Here is a 12,500-nt window from a genome sequence, read left to right as displayed (position 1 = left end):
TCCCCAATTGATAAATGGTCAAAGGATATAACAGGCAATTTTCAGAGGAAGAATTTAAAGATATCTATAGCCATATGAAAAATTACTCTAAATAACTATTGATTAGAGAAATGCAAATCAAAACAACTCTGAGGTACCACATCACACCTATAAGATTGGCTAACATGTCAAAATAGGAAGATGATAAATGTTGGACAAAATTTGGGAGAGTTGGAACATTAATACACTATTGGTGGAGCTGTGAGCTGATCCAACCATTCTGGAGAGCAATTTGGAGCTATGCCCAAAGGGCTACAAAAATGTGCATACCCTTTGATACAGCAATAGAACTTTTAGGACACAATTCTGGAGAGCAATTTGGAGCTATGCCCAAAGGGCTACAAAAATGTGCGTACCCTTTGATACAGCAATAGAACTTTTAGCACTGTATCCCCAAGAGATCATAAAAATGGGAAAGGGTTCCACTTGTACAAAAATATTTATATCAGTACTCTTTGTAGTGGTCAAAAGCTGGAAATCAAGAGGATGTCCATCAATTGGGGAATGACTGAATAAATTATGGCATATGAGTGTAATGGAATACTATTGTGCTATAAGAAATGATGAACAGAAAGACTTCAGAGAAGTCTGGAAAGACTTATGTGATCTGATGGTGAGCAAAAGGAGTAGAACCAGGAGAACTCTGTGCACAGCAACAACCACAGTGTGTGTTTTTTCTGGTAGACTTGGAACTTCATTTCAATGCAAGGACTTAAAAAAATTCCCAATGGTCTTCTAAGGCAAAATGCCTTCCACATCCAGAGAAGAACTATGAAATTCAAAAGCAGAATGTAGCAGATCATTGTGTGTGTGTGTGTGTGTGTGTGTGTGTGTGTGTGTGTGTGTGTATTGCATTTTGGTTTGTTAGATGATTTCTCCCACTGATTTTAATTCTTCAACACAGCATGACTATAGTGAAAATGTATTTAATAGGAACGTATGTGTAGAACCTATACAAAATTGTATGCTGTCTCAGGGAGGGAGGGGCGACGTAGTGGGGAAGAAGGGGAAAATCATAATCTAAGTTCTATGGCAATTATTGTAGAACACTGAAAATAAATAAAATTAATTAATTAATAAAAAAAAAGATTTTAAGGCTGCCATTGAAAGACTTTGAAACGTAGCCTAATAGTCAATAAAAAAGGAATATCTGGGTTCATATCCTGCCTCAGATACATATGAGCTCTGTGGCCAAGAGAAAGTCATTTAACTTATATATTAGAAGAATAGACAGTTGACATGGTGTGGTAGGGGCAGGCTTTCAACACTATGCTAATGAATACAGAGGGAAAAAAATAAGTAATTGTGCTACATTACCTAATATTCTCTCTGTGACAACAGTACTTAGGGATTAATTAATTCTTTTGCTTCCCTCCCTGCTTTCAGTCTTTTTACTGCTTATTTTATCTTGCACACTGCTACCAGATTCATCTCCCTAATACACCTTGCCACTCTCCCGCTCAAAAGTCATCAGTGGTTCTTTACTGCCAACTACAAATGTTTTAACTCTTTAACTGCGTCCCTTGGGCATCCTTTTCCTTTCCTAGTAAAGCATGTGGGCAGGGCTGGTCAGTTATTCAGTCAGTCAGTCAACCAGCATACATTAGTTGGTCACTTTGTACCAAGCACTGTGATACACACTGGAGATTCAACGAAAGACAAACCTAGTCCATGTACCTAAGGAGCTACAAACAGAATAAAGGGGAAGTACTCTCAGATAAGAAGCTAGCAGCTAGTGGGGCACCAGAAAAGACCTCCTGCAAAGAATACAACTGGAGCTGAGGCTTTAAGGAGAGTAGGCTAACTAAGTGATGGTGGTGAGGAAGGAGAGCATTCCAGGCAGGAGAGCCACTACAAAGGGAATGGATGGGGAGATGGAGCATCCAAGGATGACAGCAAGTAGGTCAGTGTGGCTCAGTGGTAGAGTGTGAAGGGGAGTAAGTATACGCAGATTGGAAAGGCAGGAAAGCTAGATTGTGAAGATGATTAGTTGTGTGAGAGGTTGGATAGTAACAGCTAGTCCAGCATTTGCAGCCACACCATTCTGTAAATTTTACAGATCCTGAACCCTACTTATATTTTATATGGGCACCTAATGGTGGGCTGTCCACTCTGTTCAAATCTTAGCACTTCAGGAAAGACCTGAATTTGTTTGTCCAGACTAGGAGGACAGAATGTTAAGGGACTATGGTTGCCACAATCTCAATGGAGATTGTAGTCACCATGGAAAAGAGATGAGCTACCAGAAAGGAGAAAGCTTTTGCTTCCAATTTCCTAGCAATTATCAGGTTGGGAGCCTTAAGGAAAAGAAGGTAGAGCTTCTACGTCTGAAATTCATTATTCTTGGGATTGAAAATCATCTCATATGCACACAAGTGCCTCAGTTTCCTTATCTGTCAAATTAGTATGGTAATATCTGCCCTACCTATGTCATGGATGGTTGTAAAGAACCAAAAGAACATTGTATACTGTAACACCAAGATTGTTTAAGAGCAACTTGGGGTGACTAAGTATTATAAATACCCAAATTAACTACAAAGGACATATGAAGGGAGATGCTACATGCCTCAAGAGAAAAAACTGATAAACAGAATTATGTATGGAATAATTTGACATTTTTTGTGTCTAATGGTAGCCATTTCTAGAATGGGGGGAGGGAAGAAAGAAGTTTATATGATAACCTTAGTATATATTTTAAAAAATATCAAGTTGTATATTTGTAGTTTCATGTGCAAACGTTTTTATTATACTATATTATGGAAATGCTTGTTTTATTTCATAAATTAATAGTAAATAAATAAAAATTAAAAAAGAACATATGAGAGCTCTGAGATCACATTCAGCTCCTGATCCTTTAAGACCATATGAGATGATATTGTGAAAATATTTCAAAAAGTATAAAGCACAGTAAAAATGTTAGTTGGTTTTCATGAATATTTGGGGTGATGCTTTCCCAGATCTTTGCTTTTCTCTTTTCAGTGACATTTTAAAAAATTAGTGCAGTGTCAAACATTGAATAGTCATGATGATTAATTTCATTTCCCTCCTCAATTAAGTTCAGCTTCCTCTTTCCTTTCCCTGAGATAAACTGTTAAAAAAAGTTATCATTTCATATCTTTCTGGTTACTGCTCTCTTGCTTCTTCAGTATCTCTCTCCTGGTTAAACAAAACAGAACTGGCTTCTTTGTTTTTTTTTTCTTCCTCTTCCTAATTTCTGCCATTTCTTCCCCCCCCCCCCCCACACACACACTCACACAAACACACACATCTTGGCCATTTTATACCATTCAGTTTAGATGAAAGTTTGATAACTATATGCCACAGCCAACAGAGACCCTCATAAATCAAATGTAGAGAGAGCTATTAAGTGCTTCTTAGCATCAAGTAAGACTTTTCTTTTTATTATGGGAATATGTGTATACATTGTAGTCTCCAATTCTGTAGAGTGTAAGCATCTTGATCCAAGGACTGTCATATTTTTTTTGTCTTTGTATCCCTGGTAGGTAACTAGCATAAATATGCACTTAATACGTGTTAAATTGAATTGAATGGAATTGGAGAAGTGGAGCCCCTGTTACAGAGCACTGAGATATGACTTAAAATCATCAAACTGGAGAGTTGGAAGGGAATTCAGTGACCATCTGATCCAATTCATACACAAAAGGAATCCCCATTATAACAAACTAGTTGAGGCATCTTCCGACCTCTGCTTAATGAACTCTGAGAGGGAACCCATAACCCTTATTGGCACCAGAGCTTCCTTTTCAATGGCTCCAATTGTTAGGGAGTTTCTTCAGAAATCAAGCCTAAGCTGGACTCCTTGCACCTTTTGCCCATTTCTTCTGGTTCTGCCTCAGGGACCAAAATGAGTAAATCTCAACCTTTTTCCACATGGCAGCCCTTTAAATACTTGAAGATAGTGATCATGTCTCTCCTGTGTCTTTTCTTCAGGCTAAACAGTTCCTTCTACAGATTAGCTAGACTTTGTTTGGGTGGGGTATTTAGCTTTTAAAGCCAGACACAGCCTGGCTCAAGGCCATCTTTCCACTCTTATCAGTCATTATTCACTTACTGCACTCCTTCTTATGTGATCTAGAAAACTGGACTTTTCTCTACTTTATATACCCACCACACTCCCATTTCCATGCTTTTGCATTGACTGTTCCACATTTTAGGAATGTACTCCCTCCATGCCTCTACCTCAGAGAGTTCTTATCTTTATTTAAGATGAAGCTCAAATGACAATTTCTGCACGAAATCTTTGCTGATCTCCACAACAAACACTGCCCTCCCTCCCCAAACTACTTTGTACGTATTTGTTTTTTTCACACTTTGTATTTATACCATATATATTCATATATTCACTTACCTTATCTCCTATTAGAATGTAGGCTTTTTGTGAATTAGGTAAGTTTTTTTTTATATTTCTTTCCCCACCACCTGGCACAGTACCTGGGAAATAGTAAATACATATCGTTGGTTGTCCTTCATTTTCTAAGGGGACCAATGACATCGAGGAGTGGTCTTTTCTAGGGAATGAATTGGATTTAAATGAGGCAGTTACACAAAGTTGTCACTTCACTCTTTCTCCCAGAATCACCAAAGTGCAGTCACAGGACAAAAGTCAAGATGACTGGTGATGGCCTGGGATGCTGTGGATGATCTTGATGTCTTTGGTGTCTGACCAGGCTCTGAGGGCTCCACAGTGCCTGCTTCAGCTGCCTTCTCAGCCATTGGGATAAGTTATTCTCATCTACCCATTCTGCCTTGGGAAGTCTTCACATGCTTGGGGTAGACATCCACCTAATTCATTGAAGTGTTTGGAGTCTGACAGGTACTTAACATTTGTTAATTGTTTATGGGGAGATAAGTGGGGACATATTTATCAGCATCGTGTAACCTTGAGTTTTAATACGTCATGGAATTTAATATGTCAGGGATAGGATACCACTCAGTTCAATTAGCAAGATCCTTTACTCAATATCTTTTTTAGGTAAGAATGCCTCTTTGAGTTACAAAAATCAGTCAATGAATAAATCAAGAGGCATAACTTATAAACAAGATATTCTATACCCTAAAGTATAAATTTCTTTGGGAAAGCAGAGAAAAAAGTTTGATGGCTAACCAAATAAGCTAATCATTCTGTTGGAAGTGTGAAATGGCAGAGTATTTCAGCAGCTCCCTAACTCTAGAGGAGTCCAGTCTAGTGATGGAAGATTCAAATCCAAGAGCTGAGAATTCCAGTTGATGTAAACCTCTGAGAGGGAATAACTCTGAAGTGTGAAGTGGGAGGAAAGAGCTTGTCTTCCACCCTGCCACGTTATTTACGTTATTAGAACAACTGGCCCAGTAGGAGACAACACATTCAATCAGGAGTGGAGAGACAAGATGAATAAAAACCCAGATCAACACTGGATATGATGGATGAATATAGAAGCAACTTCAGAGAATGTGACTTCTTGTGTTGGAGAAGATGCTAGCTAAGGACTGTAGAAAAGATTTCCAGGAGTTCTAATTTTATCTCTTGACCACATGTATTCTCTACATGTATATGTGGATTTGGAGAAGAGCATATCCCAGAACTTTGGGGGGAGTTGGGAAGAAATGATTTTTTACCAAATGCTCTTATTATGGAGCATCTTAGTAATACCCTTTCTAAAAACGAATTGAAATTGGAGTGGCTAATTGTCAATGGGAGTGGAATGTCATTGGTGGGGACCTGTGAGCAATACTAGAAATCTAGTTCTTCAGAGTTAATCTTAGAACCCTGAGCCAGGGGACCAACCTGTGATTTTGAGTGAGGTTTGAGAAGTAGCTCTAGAAGGGGTATTAAATAATTTGATATCTCAAAGAGACATTAGAGGTCATCTAGTCCACCACCCTCATTTTCTAATTAAGGGAACTAATGATCAGAGAAGCTGTTACTTAGGGCTGAAATCACAGATTAAGATTTGGAAAGGACCTTAGAGATTGTCATCTAAACCCCTCATTTTATATGAAGAACAGAGCTCAGAGAAATTAAGCAAATTGTATAAGATCTCACGTAGCCAGTGGCAGAAACAGGATTTGAATTCAGTTCCTCTGACTCCAAATCCAGTGCTCTTTAAAGATGCACGGAAGGTAAGCATCAGATTTGCATCTAGAATCTGTGAATGAATGAAAAAGGAGTTAAGACCTTGCTATGTGCCCAGCACTTTCCTAAGCACTACGGAGACAAATATAAACACAAACAAGGAAGACAATCATTGCCTTTAAGAAACTTATATTCAAAATGAGAGAAGATAACATAAACAGGAAAGAGAAATGACCAGCAGACGGAACAGCACAGCAATATTTCCATGTTATCGCAGTCTGAAAGCCCGTTGGTTGATAGAGATCAGTGCCCAGCAGCTGTGTGAGGGGCAGGGAAAAGATAGTGATAGCAGGAGAGAAGGGAGCTCCAATCTTCAGTCTCTTTGGGTTCTGCTGTTGCCTTGGGTACTTCTAGTTCCCAGCTTTGAAAGACAAAGTGGATAATGCCAAGTCCACTTCAGGGTGCTGAGGGGAAAGTAAAACTCTGGGAAGATGGTGACACGAAAGGAACTCAGAGTCTCGGTTATGTCCCTTTCCCCAGCTTGCTACAATGGAGTCTTCTGGGAGCTTCCCCTTGGGTGAGATTGAGGACTCTTTTTCTTGGTCAGGTTGAGTTACCTCACTCCCAACAGGAGAGATTCTTCACTCTGTATTTTCTGGTATATATTTTTCCGTGTATACTATCCCTGATTTTTATTGTGCTACTGACTTGGATAAATGGATTTCTTTGCTATTTGCTACATGCATTATTGTGGAACTGGTGTTTGGTGGAAAGAGAGTCAAGCTTTGAATATAAATCTTGGAGTCCCACTTCCCTCTCAATTGATGAACAGTCATCAGAAATTTAACTTGAATCTGAAAACACCATATCCTAGACTGATAATATTTAAGGGACATTTAATTCTAGCCTGGTACCTCTGCTGGCCAAGCTTCTGGCCCCCACCTCCTGCTTTTTCTCCTGGCAATAATTAAATTATGACTTGGAGAAAAAGGAGTGGGGGAAAGAAGGCTAAAGATGTCTGTTCTGCCTCCCTTCAAGCCACTCAATGACACCTTTATGCTGCATGTGGGGGGATTAGCCTCCTGTGTCTTGAAGTCATTTCGAACAGGCTCATGAGAGATGATTGTTAAATATTCAGTGTGAGTCCTTACACTTCAGAAATCACCTCTGGGCTTGATGTATTGTTCATAGTCTAAACTTAAGAAATCATTAATAATACAGATTAAAATTAAAAGCATGCCTTATGTTTCTTCCCCCACCCCCACCCCACCACAGAGCTGGTTGTTAAATACAAGGCAGCATACCCTTCATTATAGAAAATCACAGGGTCATAATTTTTACAGCTCAAGGGGATCTTTGAGATCAGATAGTTTGTCTTCTGTAAGAAAAGGACTTAAACCATCATAGACAAATATATCTCAGTGTAGTAGAAAGACCATGGATTGAAGTCAAAAGACATGGGTTTGAATCTTGACTGTCACTTTCTGGCTTAGTGACCCTGGGTAAGTCATTACCCTCTCTGGGTCTCAGTTTCTCCATGGATTTCAAAGCCTAGCCATAGGAACATAAGATATAGAGTTGGAAAATAATACAAGTATAATCAGGTTCAAATCACTTATTTTGCAGAAGGCTACTGAGGCTATGTCTGTAGCAGAGATGGAGAAATAGCCTTTGTATGCCATCAAATCAGATGCATATTCTCTAAGCCAAATGCTAGCAATTTATCTTTAATTTCTGAAGCGCCTGGTGTCTAGGCCACTACCTCTTGCCTCATTGCCAGTCAACAGGCATTTAAGATCTAAAATGTGTGCCAGAAGCTGTGCTAATCTCAGGAGCTACAAATAAAGGCCAAAACTCTACTTCTTCCCTCAAGGAACTCACATTCTAATGGAGGAGGCAACGTGTAAAATACGAGACATAATATCAGGGGTGAGGAACTTGCGGCCTTGAGGCCCGTAGTCCCGTAGGTTCTCTAGTGTGGCCCTTTGACTGGATCCAAACTTCACAGGATAAAACCCCCTTAATAAAAGGATTTGTTCTGGAAAAACTTGAACTCAGTCAAAAGGTTGCACCCAAGGACCTAGAAGGTCACAGGTGGCCTTGAGGTCGCAGGTTCTCCACTTCTGTTATATATATATACAGAGTAGATAAAAGGCAGTTTCAGAGGAGAAAACACTGGCAACTGTGGGAATGTTTTCCTGTAGAAGGTAGGCTACGAGGTGAATCTTGAAGAAAGCCAGTACGGGGAGGTGAAGAGGGATAACACTCCAGGCATGGGGGATATCCAGTCCAAAGGTGCAGAAGTGGGACTCCATTGAGTGTTGATAATTTTGCCTGGATCATAAAGGATAAGATGGCTGACGAGGTAAGAAGGTCAGATTCTGAAGAGTCAATGTTACTAAGAACTCACTACCATTGGGAAGTTGAGGCTAGGGGAAAGATGCAGTACTGCAAATTTAAGAAAGATGAGGAGACTGAAGAATAACCAGTAACTTCATAAATCTAGTCTCACTCATTCTAGGTCACAGTAACCTAAGTTAAAAGATCTGATTTATCTGTGTGACTGTTAAGCACTAATAAACTGCTAAGAAGTCTTACGGAACACTCAACCAAGTAACTGTCTGTAAGGCAGACCTCGTGAGAAAAGAGCCAAATTTTTGTTACCAGAAATAAAATTTCTTTTTGAATAATTAAAGGCTATGTCACTATGATTGATGGACCAGTGAAATATTTTTAATATTTTTACATTTTAAAAAAATCTCTTTGAAACCTTGGAGGTTTTAATTCCTAACTCATACTGGGGTCTTCAACTTTGAATGCCCTTCAGTGACCACAAATGAATTGTGCTGTATTTAGGCCATAATGTGACCTCCTTCTGTCTTATAAGAATGACTTCTAACTACTTCATGTTCTGAGTCTGAGACAGAATGACATCCCCTGGAGAGTTGATAAGTATTTTGGTTTATTGAAAAGGTAAAAGGTAGAGACTAGTGAGTAGAAGAACAGATTTTTTCACCCAAAGAGTCTGGGATGTATATTTTGACTTTTCTACCTCTGTTTCCTCTCCCTGCTACAACCCATTTTCCACACCTTCACCAGATTAATTATCCATAAACATCTCTCTGATTATGTCAAAAACCTTCAGTGGCTACCTATTACTTACTAGAAAGGTACAATCTCTTTCATATAACTATTCAACCCTCCTAATGATTTGGCATTAAACCTACATTTTCATCCTGATTCGAGTCCTCCCCTTCATATATTCTGTCCAAAAGTCAAGTCAAATTTCTCACCAATTCTGGACATGTCCCTCGACTTTCTTGTTTTAAATCCTTTGCTCATCTAGAAGACCTGGAATTCCAGACTGCAATACCTGCTATTCTGGAATACTCTCCCTTTATGCCTACTAAAATCGAATCCATCCTTTAAGGCTCAGCTTATGCCTGTCTTCTGCCATGAGACCTTGTCTGTGGACTCTGGCCAGAAGCAATCATTCTCTGGACCCCTCTAATGCTTTGTTCCTGATTTTAAAATGGAATTTTAGTCAGTCAGTCAATAAGCATTTCTTAAGTATCTGCCATGTACCAGCACTGTGCTAAGTGCCGGGGATACAAAGAAAGGCAAAAAATTGTTCCTATTCTTTAGGAGTTCCAAGTTTAATCGAATGAGGTAGACAGTCCTTGAAGAAGAAAACTCACATAGTTGTATATGTGTCATTTAGTCGTTTCAGTCATGTCTGACTTTGTGATCTGATCTGGGGTTTTCCTGGCAAAGATATTGAAGTCGTTTGCCATTTCCTTTTCTAGATCATTTTAGAGATGAGGCACACAGGATTAAATGACTTGGCCAGGGTCTCACAGCTAGTGAATGTCTGAGGCTGGATTTGAATTGGGGAAAGTGTCTTCCTACCTCCAGCATTCTATCCACTGCACCACCTAACTGCTGGTTATAAATGTACTTGTCTTATTTTTTCAACTAGATTATAAGTTCTTTGAGGGCAGGAGAACTTTCTTATTCATCTTTATATTTTTCAGTCCTTCCCCAGCCACTCCTTTCCATCCTTATCCTGCTGACCAGTAACTCCACAATATTTTGCACTTAATACACATTTAATAAGTTCATGTTGTATTAATATTTTTAGTTCAAAGGCTCTGGAGCTGGTAGTGACCTGAGAGGCAATCTAATTCAACCCTGATATTTTATAAAAGGGGAAACTGAGACCTAGAGAAGTTAAGTGACTTGATTATTTATACACAGGTGATAAATGTCAGAAGTGGGACCTCAAGTCATATTCTCTGACTGCATAGCTACTTTTTTTCTTTCCTTTTTTTGTTTTCCTAGCACTCAGTACAGTGCCTGGCACATAGATGGTGAACTTTGTGAGGATAGGATCTATATCTCACACATCTTTGTTGGCCAGGGACCTCCAGGACCTCCTCCTCATGCAGGAGGGTCCCCCTTCACACCAGTACCCACACCAGGGGCAGCCTTATGATCCAAATAAAGCATCAGCTACAGCAGCAGATCCCAATGTCACCTGGTCTGCCTACTACTCACACTACTACCAGCAGCCCCCACTGCCCCACCTGTCCAGGGGCAACCCCCCACAGTCCTCTTCCCCACCCCCTCCTGTCCACCAGACAATCAAACTACACTAAAGCATGGGAGGAACATTAGAAAAAGAAACTGGCCAAGAGCCTCAGTGTTGGTGTTCCTGGTACTCCCCCTCAGCAGGATTGCACAAAAGCCTGGGAGAAGTACTAGAAGAAACAAACACAAGGGGCCTCTGGTGGTGGACCCAGAACCAACTCAAGTATAGAGCTGCCTGGGTCAAATGTTACAGACAGCAAGCCACCTACTATGGACACACCCCTGGTCTTGGTGCTCCCCAGCCACCACCCAGATTAGCAAGGATACCAAGCTCAATGAATTGAATCAAAGAGGAACCTCTTTATCTGTGGGAATCTTTTTTGTTTGTTTTTGGCAAGAGGGTGATGACTACTTTGTGGAGGTGGAAGCGGGGTAAAGGCAGAAAGCCCTACTGGGAGGATAGAGAACTTGCTAAGCAGCTTCCTTCCTTCCTTCCTTCCTTCCTTCCTTCCTTCCTTCCTTCCTTCCTTCCTTCCTTCCTTCCTTCCTTTCTTCATATCTATCTTTTTCTTTCTTTCTTTCTTTCTTTCTTTCTTTCTTTCTTTCTTTCTTTCTTTCTTTCTTTCTTTCTTTCTTTCTTTCTTTCTTTCTTTCTTTCTTTCTCCCTCCCTCTCTCTTTCTCTCTCTTTTTCTTTCTTTCTTTCTTTCTTTCTTTCTTTCTTTCTTTCTTTCTTTCTTTCTTTCTTTCTTTCTTTCTTTCTTTCTTTCTTTCTTTCTCCCTCCCTCTCTCTTTCTCTCTCTTTTTCTTTCTTTCTTTCTTTCTTTCTTTCTTTCTTTCTTTCTTTCTTTCTTTCTTTCTTTCTTTCTTTCTTTCTTTTTCTCTTCCCCCCACCTCTCCCTCTCTTTCCTCCCCCAGACATATCTCCACCATAAACCACCTTCTTATTTTTAAAATAAACTTTGTGAAGGAAAATAATATACTATTACAAATATTTATTGAGCGTTTACTTTGGCAGAGCTCTGTGTTCGGAACTGGAGAGAGATGCTCAGATGTAGAGATGACAAGACATCTGCCCTTGAGGAGTTTATGATCTAGTGGAAGGATAAGACAACAAGTTTACCAAGTTTAAAGTAATTTGGGGTACTCAAAAATTTTAGTAGAATACATATATAGACTCTATGATTTTGTTAGTAGTATATGAACTCTCATCCAAAGCAGATTGTAATCCATCTATATAATCTGTAGTCTTGGAGTTGTCTGGTATTTAAGTGATTTGTCCATGGTCACATAAGAATCAGAAGTGGAATCTGAACCTAGACTCACCTGTCTTTAAGTCTGACAAGCTTCCCAGTACAATACAATGCCCCCTTTTAAGAAATAGAATGCTGATACGCAGTCAGTTATATGTGAAGAGTCAAGATCCCACCATTTCATAAATTAAAAAGATGGCTTGTATCAAGTCCCTGGGCTTTATAATGGACCTGAAATAACTTCCCTCTCTCATTTTGATTGGAAGCAAACTGTTTTTAATGTCTGAGTTCACACAGAGACTTGTGCAAGTGAGGAAGAGTCTAATTCCCTCTAATAGGCAGGGCAACCAACAGCCGAGAGACAGCAGCTTCCAGAAACCTACAAAAACAGGGGCTGCCTTTCTCCCAGACAAAGTCCTTCCCTCCATCTCCTTCATCCCTCTCTTTGTCTCCAAATAATAATGATCTCTACCATGTGCAGCTGTCATGTGGCCACAGTGAGGGGTTTGGAAGGAGCATCAGTAGCTCATATCAGACTTTGCTCTCC

At 39.7% G+C, this 12,500-nt stretch overlaps 1 pseudogene; it reads left to right on the top strand.

Annotated features, from left to right (window-relative positions):
• The first annotated feature begins 8,465 nt into the window (after positions 1-8,465).
• On the top strand, positions 8,466-11,046 carry LOC140499345 (far upstream element-binding protein 2 pseudogene; annotated as a pseudogene).
• Positions 11,047-12,500: the final 1,454 nt, after the last annotated feature.

This window comes from Notamacropus eugenii, chromosome 1 (genome assembly GCF_028372415.1).
Source record: "Notamacropus eugenii isolate mMacEug1 chromosome 1, mMacEug1.pri_v2, whole genome shotgun sequence".
Lineage (NCBI taxonomy): Eukaryota > Metazoa > Chordata > Mammalia > Diprotodontia > Macropodidae > Notamacropus > Notamacropus eugenii.
This window is presented reverse-complemented; position numbering and strand designations above follow the sequence as displayed.